The sequence below is a fragment of the Bos javanicus genome, chromosome 29, assembly GCF_032452875.1.
Source record: "Bos javanicus breed banteng chromosome 29, ARS-OSU_banteng_1.0, whole genome shotgun sequence".
Classification (NCBI taxonomy): Eukaryota; Metazoa; Chordata; class Mammalia; order Artiodactyla; family Bovidae; genus Bos; species Bos javanicus.
This window is the reverse complement of record NC_083896.1, coordinates 39,120,763-39,131,584: the sequence shown is the minus strand read 5'-3', so window position 1 is coordinate 39,131,584 and position 10,822 is coordinate 39,120,763. Positions and strand designations below refer to the sequence as shown.

Below are 10,822 nucleotides of genomic sequence, written 5' to 3'. Positions count from 1 at the left end.
TGGAGCAGGAATTCCAGCAGGAAGGACGTGACCTCCAAGTTTAACTGAAAGACTCAAGAAGGTCTGGCCCTCAAGTAGGCATTATTCTTTCCCCAGTGCTTCTTCTTTCCCTCCTGGGTCCTGTGCAAGCTGCCCACCTCCTGGTTACTGGGTTCTGAATTCCTACTCCCTTCACTTGTAGATATCTATGTAGTCCCACTTGTGGCTCCCTCCCTACCCAGCCCCAATCCCTCACCTGCAGATTGCACTAAAGAAGGGAAAACCAAGATGGGTCTGCCCAGTTTTTCTTTCTAAAAATATCTGTATTCTGTCTGTTTCCAGACCCTGTCCTGAGTCATCAACATCTCCAGCTAGATGACTCAGCTTAGCAGAGGAATGGCGATGCAGATGGTGGTGGTGGTGTGGGGGGGGGGTGCGGGGAGCGTTAAGGGTGTCAGGTGTGGGGACAGTTTTCAGATGACAAGAGATGAGTTGGGGTAAGGAGCATGTGGTCCTCCAACCACTCATTCATTGGGGACCTGCCTGAATCTGCTATCTTGGGCTCCTAAGGGTATCACTAAGACAGAAACTTCAAAATGGACTCTTTATAAACTTCTTACTGCAAAACAACTTAAAACATAACAAATATAAGAAAGACGGGTGTCATGAACCCTATATTTCATCATTTGGCATCAATAACTACAAAACTAACCTCCTAGTCTCACAGGTTGTCATAGACTGGAGACTATGCAACATCAAGGTGGTGGCCAATTGAGTTCCCAGGGAAGACATTCTTGACTTGCATCCGTCTTTCTCTTCTTGCTATGTTCTCACATGTGGTGGCTGAAGGGAAGGAAGAAGAGGGAGAATAAGAGAGAAAAATAGGGAGAGGCTAATCCCATCATTAGGGACTACCATCAAAATACCATGTCAACCTGGGTACCTCCCAGAGGCCCTAATTCCTAATACCATCACACTGGGAGTCAAGGATGGACACAATTCATCCATAGCAGCTATGCATCGTGTAGGAGGTATCTCTTTTTAATTCAAGAGAGACCATCATTTCATTCTCTCTTTTACCCCTTATTCATTTTTCCTGAAGTATTTTGGGAAAAGATGAACATTTCACAAAATATATATAATGAGTATTTTTGGTAGAATGATAGGATATGAAAAAAAATGCTCTTTTGTTCCCAATAAAATGAACATTTTATATCCAGTCCATGTGCAAATTTCCCTATTCTCAAAAAGCAGATGTCTTTTCACAGTTTATTGAAGAATGTAGTCATATGTTGCACTTGGTTGTTCTCTCTTAAGATGAAATAAACAGGGCAAAGACTAATAGAGTTTTGCCAAGAAAATGCACTGGTCATAGCAAACACCCTCTTCCAATAACACAAGAGAAGACTCTACACATGGACATCACCAGATGGTCAACACCAAAATGAGATTGATTATATTCTTTGCAGCCAAAGATGGAGAAGCTCTATACAATCAACAAAAACAAGACCAGGAGCTGACTGTGACTCAGATCATGAACTCCTTATTGCCAAGTTCAGACTTAAATTGAAGAAAGTAGGGAAAACCACTAGACCATTAAGGTATGACCTAAATCAAATCCCTTATGATTATACAGTGGAAGTGAGAAATAGATTTAAGGGCCTAAATCTGATAGATAGAGTGCCTGATGAACTATGGAATGAGGTTCGTGACATTGTACAGGAGACAGGAATCAAGACCATCCCCATGGAAAAGAAAGGTAAAAAAGCAATGGCTGTCCAGGGAGGCCTTACAAATAGCTGTAAAAAGAAGAGAAGTGAAAAGCAAAGGAGAAAAGGAAAGATATAAGCATGTGAATGCAGAGTTCCAAAGAATAGCAAGAAGAGATACGAAAACCTTCCTCAGCAATCAATGCAAAGAAATAGAGGAAAACAACAGAATGGGAAAGACTAGAGATATCTTAAAGAAAATTAGAGATACCAAGGGAACATTTCATGCAAAGATAGACTCGATAAAGGACAGAAATGGCATGGACCTAACAGAAGCAGAAGATATTAAGAAGAGGTGGAAAGAATACACAGAAGAACTGTACAAAACAGATCTTCATGACCCAGATAAGCACGATGGTGTGATCACTGACCTAGAGCCAGACATCCTGGAATGTGAAGTCAAGTGGGTCTTAGAAAGCATCACTACGAACAAAGCTAGTGGAGGTGATGGAAATCCACTTGAGCTATTTCAAATCCTAAAAGATGATGCTGTGGAAGTGCTGTACTCACTGTGCCAGTAAATTTGGAAGACTCAGCAGTGGCCACAGGACTGGAAAAGTTCAGTTTTCATTCTGATCCCAAAGAAAGGCAATGCCAAAGAATGCTCAAACTACCGCACAATTGCACTCATCTCACATGCTAGTAAAGTATTGCTCAAAATTCTCCAAGCTAGTCTTCAGCAATACTTGAACCGCGAACTTCCTGATGTTTAAGCTGGTTTTAGAAAAGGCAGAGGAACCAGAGATCAAATTGCCAACATCCTCTGGGTCATCAAAAAAGCAAGAGAGTTCCAGAAAAACATCTATTTCTGCTTTATTGACTATGCCAGAGCCTTTGACTGTGTGGATCACAATAAACTGTGGAAAATTCTGAAAGAGATGGGAATACCAGACCACCTGATCTGCCTCTTGAGAAACCTGTATGCAAGTCAGGAAGGAACGGTTAGAACTGGACATGGAATAACAGACTGGTTCCAAATAGGAAAAGGGGTACGTCAAGGCTGTATATTATCACCCTGCTTATTTAACTTATATGCAGAGTACATCATGAGAAACACTGGGCTGGAAGAAACACAAGCTGGAATCAAGATTGCTGGGAGAAATATCAATAACCTCAGATATGCAGATGACACCACCCTTATGGCAGAATGTGAAGAGGAACTCAAAAGCCTCTTGATGAAAGTGAAAGAGGAGAGTGAAAAAGTTGGCTTAAAACTCAACATTCAGAAAACAAAGATCATGGCATCCAATCCCATCACTTCATGGGAAATAGATGGGGAAACAGTGGAAACAATGTCAGATTTTATTTTGGGGGGCTCCAAAATCACTGTAGATAGTGAGTGCAGCCATGAAATTAAAAGATGCTTACTCTTTGGAAGGAAAGTTTTGGCCAAGTTGTATAGCATATTCAAAAGCAGAGACATTACTTTGCCAACAAAGGTCCTTCTAGTCAAGGCTACGGTTTTACCAGTGGTCATGTATGGATGTGAGAGTTGGACTGTGAAGAAGGTTGAGAGCCGATGAATTGATGGTTTTGAACTATGGTGTTGCAGAAGACTCTTGAGAGTTCCTTTGACTGCAAGGAGATCCAACCAGTCCATTTTGAAGGAGATCAGCCCTGGGATTTCTTTGGAGGGAATGATGCTGAAGCTGAAACTCCAGTACTTTGGCCACCTCATGCAAAGAGTTAACTCATTGGAAAAGACTGATGCTGGGAGGGATTGGGGGCAGGAGGAGAAGGGGACGACAGAGGATGAGATGGCTGGATGGCATCACTGACTCGATGGACGTGAGTCTGAGTGAACTCTGGGAGTTGGTGATGGACAGGGAGGCCTGGCGTGCTGCGATTCATGGGGTTGCAAAGAGTCGGACACGACTGTGACTGAACTGAAATGATCTGAACTGAACTGTTCCTCTCCCAATTATAATGTCATTTATCTGTTCAGAAACAGGGAGGAAGCAGGGTGGTTTGTCTTACAGAATGTCCCACTATGGGGTTTAGAGCAGGAGTCCACAATACCAGCACAGTGGGTCAGGACCAGTACCAGTCCTTGGTCTATTAGAAACCAGACCTCCACAGCAGGAGATGAGCTGCAGGTCAGTGAGTGAGGCTCATCTGTATTATAGCAGCTCTCCATCACTGTCTCATCACCCCCAGAAGGGTCAGTCTAGCTTGTTTTCGTGGAACTGTTTGTAGTTATATAATCTATGCTTAATAGAAACAAAAATAGCATAAATATTGTTGACTGTTTTCCTTTCTTGGTGCTGAGAATGGTGAGTTGGTGCCCTAGCCATGTATCACAGTGACAAATAAGATGTTGCCTGTTAACATTTGGACACATTCAGCCAGCTTAAAATTAAATATTAAATAAACTAAAATCATGAGATCCAGCCCCATCCTTCATGGCAAATAGAAGAAGAAAGGGTGGAAGCAGTGACAGATTTCTTCATCTTAGCCTCTAAAACCACTGTGGATGGTGCCTGCAGCCATGAAATCAGAGGGTGATTGCTTCTTGGCAGGAAAGCTATGACAAACAGTGTGTTGAGAAGCAGAAACATCATTCTGCCCAACAAACTGGTAGATGTTTGGCCTTTTCATTTAGATTCCTCAACTTTCTGTCCAGGTCCCATTGGTCTTTGAAGTCCCTCAGCTTTCTGGTCCTTCAAGATTCCCAAGATTAATCTGTGCATTTCTTTACCCAGTCCTAAAATCAGCCATCTCTAAGAAACCATGCATTGTCTGATGGGAAATGCATTTAGAAGCTACATGTTAGACCTCAGAATAGTCACTGTTATCAAGTTGTCATTGCTTCTAGGCTTTATAGTGGTCAGAGTAGGAAGCACACATTTTCCTTAAAAATTAAATAAAAAGGAATATAATTAGTTGGTAGAAACTTATGCTTTCAGTTCCAGATTTAAGACAGCACGGTTTGAATTAAACTTCTTTATGTTATGTGTGAACCTCTTTTTCTAGCCACTGAAAGTCTTACTTCTGAACATTAGTTTTAATTCTTGTCTTGCTTTTACTTGTTAACATATATATGACTAAGTCACAATAACAGAAACAATATTGGGAACAATAAGTTGTTGAAATATTGCTCTCCTCAGCTCTGATGGTGGTGCAGATGCATGGCAGCTGCAATGGCAATGCAGAAGCCTGGTGAAGAAGAACTACCCCACATCCAAATCAGGGCCAGCAGCCGAGAGGAGCTACCCTACATCCAAGGTATGGTGCAGTGGCTACACTTTGCAGGAGCAGCCATGAAGAGATACCCCACGTCCAAGGTAAGAGAAAACCAAATAAGAGGGTAGGCACTGAGAGAGGGAATCAGAGGGCAGACAGACTGAAACCACAATCACCGACAACCAGCCAATCTGTCACACGGATCATAGCCTTGTCTAACTCAATGAAACTAAGCCATGCCCTGTGGGGACACCCAAGACGGACGGGTCATGGTGGAGTGTATGTGGTCCACTGGAGAAGGGAATGGCAAACCACTTCAATATTCTTGCCTTGAGAACCCCATGAACAGTATGATAAGGCAAAAAGATAGAACACTGAAAGATGAACTCCCCAGGTCAGTAGGTGCCCAATATGCTACTGGAGATCAGTGGAGAAATAACTTCAGAAAGAATGAAGGGATGGAGCCAAAACAAAGACAACACCCAGTTGAGGGTGGGACTGGTGATAGAAGCAAGATAAGATGCTATAGAGAGCAATATTGCACAGGAACCTGGATTGTACGGTCCATGAATCAAGGCAAATTGGGATTCCCTAGTGGCTCCCAATTTGCCTTGATTCATGGACCTTACAATCCAGGTTCCTATGCAATATTGCTCTCTACAAGGGAAATTAGAAGTAGTCAAACAGGAGATGACAAGAGTGAACATAGACATTCGAGGAATCCGAGAACTAAGATGGACTGGAATCGGTGAATTTAACTCAGATGACCATTATATCTACTACTGTGGGCAGGAATCCCTTAGAAGAAATGGAGTAGATAACATAGTTAACAAAAGAGTCTCAAATACAGTACTTGGATGCAATCTCAAAAATGACAGTATGATCTCTGTTCGTTTCCAAGGCAAACCATTCAATGTGATGGTAATCCAAGTCTATGCCCTGATCAGTAATGCTGAAGAAGCTGAAGTTGAACAGTTCTATGAAGACCTAAAAGACCTTCTAGAACTAAAACTCCTAAAAGATGTCATTTTCATTATAGGGGACTGGAATGCAAAAGTAGGAGTCAAGAAACACCAGGAGTAACACAAAAATTTGGCCTTGGAGTACAGAATGAAGCAGGGCAAAGGCTAATAGAGTTCTGCAAAGAGAATGCACTGGTCATAACCAACACCCTCTTCCAACAACACAAGAGAAGACTCTACACATGGACATCACCAGATGGTCGACACGAAAATCAGATTTAGTATATTCTTTGCAGCCAAAAATGGAGAAGCTCTATACAGTCAGCAGAAACAAGACTGGGAGCTGACGGTGGCTCAGAACATGAACACACTTACTTCCAAATTCAGACTGAAAGTGAAGAAAGTGGAGAAAAGCACTAAAACATTCATGTATGACCTAAATCAAATTCCTTATGACTATACAGAGGAAGTGAGAAATAGATTTAAGGGACTAGATCTAATAGACAGAATGCCTGATGAACTATGGACAGAGGTTCATGACATTGTACAGGAGACAGGAATCAAGACCATCCCCAGAAAAAGAAATGCAAAATAACAAAATGGCTGTCTGAGGAGTCCTTACAGATAGCTGTGAAAAGAAGGGAAGCAAAAATCAAAGAAGAAAAGCAAAGATATACCCATTTGAATGCAGAGTTCCCACGAATAGCAAGGAGAGATAAGAAAGCCTTCCTCAGCAATCAATGCAAAGAAATAGAGGAAAACAATAGAATGGGAAAGACTAGAGATCTCTTCTAGAAAATTAGAGATACCAAGGGAATATTCCATGCAAAGATGGGCTCAATAAAGGACAGAAATGGTATGGACCTAACAGAAGCAGAAGATATTAAGAAGAGCTGGAAAGAATACACAGAAGAACTGTACAAAACAGATCTTCATGACCCAGATAATCACGATGGTGTGATCACTCACCTATAGCCAGACATCCTGGAATGTGAAGTCAAATGGGCCATAGATAGCATCATTATGAACAAAGCTAGTGGAGGTGATGGAATTCCAGTTGAGCTCTTTCAAATCCTGAAAGATGATGCTGTGAAAGTGCTGTACTCACTACGCCAGCAAATTTGGAAACTCAGCAGTGGCCGCAGGATTGGAAAAGGTCAGTTTTCATTCCAATCCCAAAGAAAGGCAGTACCAAAGAATGCTCAAACTACAGCACAATTGCACTCATCTCACACGCTAGTAAAGTAATGCTCAAAATTATCCAAGCCAGTCTTCAGCAGTACATGAACCATGAACTTCCAAATGATCAAGCTGGTTTTAGAAAAGTCAGAGGAACCAGACATCATATTGACAACATCTGATGGATTATCAAAACAGCAAGAGAATTCCAGAAAATCACCTTCTTCTGCTTTACTGACTATGCCAAAGCCTTTGACTGTATGGATCACAATAAAATGTGGAAAATTCTGAAAGGGATGGGAATACCAGACCAATGGACCTCCCTCTTGAGAAACCTATATGCAGACCAGGTATCAACAGTTAGAACTGGACATTTAACAACAGACTGGTTCCAAATAGGAAAGGAGTATGTCATGGTTGTATAGTGTCACCCTGTTTATTTAAGTTGTATGCAGAGTACATCATGAAAACACTGTCCTGGAGGAAGCACAGGTTGGAATCAAGATTGCCGGGAGAAATTTCAATAACCTCAGATATGCAGATGACACCGCCTTTATGGCAGAAAGTGAAGAAGAACTAAAGAACCTCTTGATAAAGGTGAAAGAGGAGAGTGAAAAAATTGGCTTAAAGCTCAACATTTAGAAAACTAAGATCATGGCATCCAATCCCATCACTTTATGGCCAATAGATGGGGAAATAGTGGAGACAGTGGTTGACTTCATTTTTCTGGGCTCAAAAATCACTGCAGATGTTGATTGCAGCCATGAAATTAAAGCACATTTACACCTTGGAAGGAAAGTTGTAACCAACCTATAAAGCATATTGAAAAGCAGAGACGTTACTATGTCAACAAACGTCCATGTAGTCAAGGCTATGGTTTTTCCAGTGGTCATGTATGGATGTGAGAGTTAGGCTATAAAGAAAGCTGAGCCCCAAAGAACTGATGCTTTTGAACTGTAGTGTTGGAAAAGACTCTTGAGCATCCGTTGTACTGCAAGGAGATCCAACCAGTCCATCCTAAAGGAAATCAGTCCAAATGTTCACTGGAAGGACTGATGCTTAAGCTGAAACTCCAATATTTTGGCCACCTGATGTGAAGAGCTGACTCATTTGAAAAGACCCTGATGTTGGGAAAGATTGAGGGCAGGAGGAGAAGGGGATGACAGAGGATGAGATGGTTGGATGGCATCACCAACTCAATGGACATGAGTATATGTGGACTCCGGAAGTTCGTGATGGACAGGGAGGCCTTGTGTGCTGCCGTTTATGCGCTCACAAAGAGTTGGACACGACTGAGCAACGGAACTGAACTGAAGTTGTTGAATATAGTGTCACATTTCTTTCCTTTTTTTCTTTTGGTTTTCTTTGTTTTTGTTTTTGATGTGATGTATTTTTTGTTTTTCCTTGAAAGATATTCTACTCTGAATGTAGAGTCATGAGTCTGAATTATAAAGCCAATTAAGTAATGTGTTGTTATAGGTAGCTAGTCAACAACAAGTTGATGAAAATAGATTTATTAGTCTTGTTCTCAATTTGTTCAGTTCAGTTCAGTCCTTCAGTTGTGTCTATCTCTTTGCAATGCCATAGACTGCAGCATGCCAGGCTTCCCTATCCATCACCAACTCCCGGTAGCTTGCTGAAGCTCATGTCCATTGACTTGGTGATGCCATCCAACCATCTCATTCTCTGTCTTCCACTTCTCCTCCTGCCTTCAATCTTTTTGAATATCAGGGTTTTTTTCCAATGAGTCAGAATGTTTAGTATGCATTCAGTCTCTTTTTAAATCAACCAACATGAATTAAATTCCTCTCTGTCCCTACTGCACTCCCAACTCTAGGCCGGAAACAAAGACCTACAGAGACTGAAGGCTAATTTCAGCACATCACTGTGGAGATTTAGTTCCCACTGTTTTTTTTGGGGAAAAAAATATTAGTTGCTAACATTAAAATCAATAGATTGTACATAAATATCCAAACTTCTGATTCTCCTGAAAACATAGGCAACTGGCATGCTTTGCAGCATGGGTGGATTGGAGGAAAGGCTGCTCCCAGTGGTAAGGCCTGTGCTGCCCAGATTCCAAATGGCCACCTAGTCCTATTATCATATCTACTGCCTCCAGGGGCCATGAGTTTGTGAGAACTAGACTGCTAGCTCTCTTAAGATAAACAGTGCTTTTGTCTTGATCAACTTTGACTTCAAAGCCTTTAACCCAGAACCTAGCACACAGTTCTTCCTTGTATGTTTGCTGGATGATGTAAAACATCTTGTGGATGTATATGACATTTCTTCCAATACTGAAACTAAGCAATTGAAGTACTGCTCTGTCCTAATTCTTTGATGCAGACTGGCATCATAAGTGACCCTGTTGTCTGCCAATAGACCCACTACCTAAAGCCAGTTGTATGTCCCTGGGCTGCCCCTGAAGTCTTGACTTTGCCATTTGACAACTTATTCTCCTAGCAATCTCATCTCCAATGAAGATAGGAATGCATATCTCATGAAGTGGCTAGGAAGATGACCTGAAACCACACATGTCGAGCATGGCCCCTAGTATCCATTTTCATGATGTTCTTACCCGTTTATTTCTCCAAGTAGGCAAGGTTCTCCATCTTCTTAGATGTCCATGCAGATCAGTCTGATTTTCCATCCAAGCTTCAAGGAAGAGATTACAGTTCAATTCTCTGTATTCTGAGAAGCTTCAAAGGCCACTCGCAAAGGAGACTGATGAAGGTAAAGATTTTATTGAGACCTTTGTGGGTTTTTTAGATCTTTTAGTGGCCTACAGGGGAAAACTAGGGTAGGTCAGAGCATATATAACTAGGGGCTCCTGGTCACCACTACATGCTAAGAACCAAAACTTCCCTGAGTACCTGGAGCCAGGAGAGAAGCATGAAGTGGCTTGTGCTCCTCTGGCTGGTGGCCTTCTCAGAGTGCATAGTCAAGTAAGTATGGGGACTGTAAGCCACATCATGTTCCTTTCTCGGATTTTTCTTTTCATCTGTTTATTCCACCCATCAGGTTTAGAAGGGAATGGAATATTTCCCTAAGAGTCTTAAAGTTCAAATCTTTATTATTGATAAGTAACTTGCTCTAGGAACTGTAGATGCCAAGGTCTTATGTAGATTTGCATGGTTGCACAATTCTTGGGGTCCAGTCATGTCATGACCTATTGAAAATGCAACTCCTTGCAACTGTTCAGTGCACAGTCTATGCAGATGTCGATGTGGTCCTGTGGAATAGCACTTTTCTGCATTTTATTCAACATGTCCTCTTTTTTCCCTGTCTACTTAAGTGTGTATATGTCTATGTCTGCATCTCTATATCACTGTCATTTATCTCTCCATCTCTTTGGAAGGCACTGGGAATGTATTTCTCTCTGTGTTGTTTTCTTTTAAGTTTTCATTTGACACATACTTCCTTCTCAAGCCTCTGAATTTCCCTTACTTGTTCCCTACATGTTGGATTCTTTTTTCAACTCTCACTTCTCTTTCAAAGTGGAGAAAGATACATTGTTTTATATACACTGTTTTATATCTGACAAGCAGTGTGACCACAGTCAACTCAGAAACCTCTTGCATTTCAAATTGCTCCCTTGTAAAAGAGGATAAGAATCCCCCTTCTACTTCCTTCCCTGAGGTTCTATGAGAAGGATAGTGTGGGATGGCAACAGCAATGCTAATAACTGTCATGTTGAGACTTCCTATTTATCAGGTACCTTATATCCATCACTTCACTTATCCCCAAGATATT

General features: G+C 41.5%; 1 long non-coding RNA gene across 1 annotated transcript in view; it reads right to left on the bottom strand.

The window, feature by feature from the left end:
- Window positions 1-640: 640 nt before the first annotated feature.
- Window positions 641-10,822, bottom strand: part of LOC133241862 (uncharacterized) — a 59,185-nt gene continuing 49,003 nt past the window's right edge. The window contains exons 3-4 of the long non-coding RNA XR_009734686.1: window positions 9,648-9,724; window positions 641-822 (exon numbers count right to left, since the gene is read on the bottom strand). This is a non-coding gene — a long non-coding RNA (uncharacterized LOC133241862). The remainder of the gene's footprint in view (window positions 823-9,647; window positions 9,725-10,822) is intronic.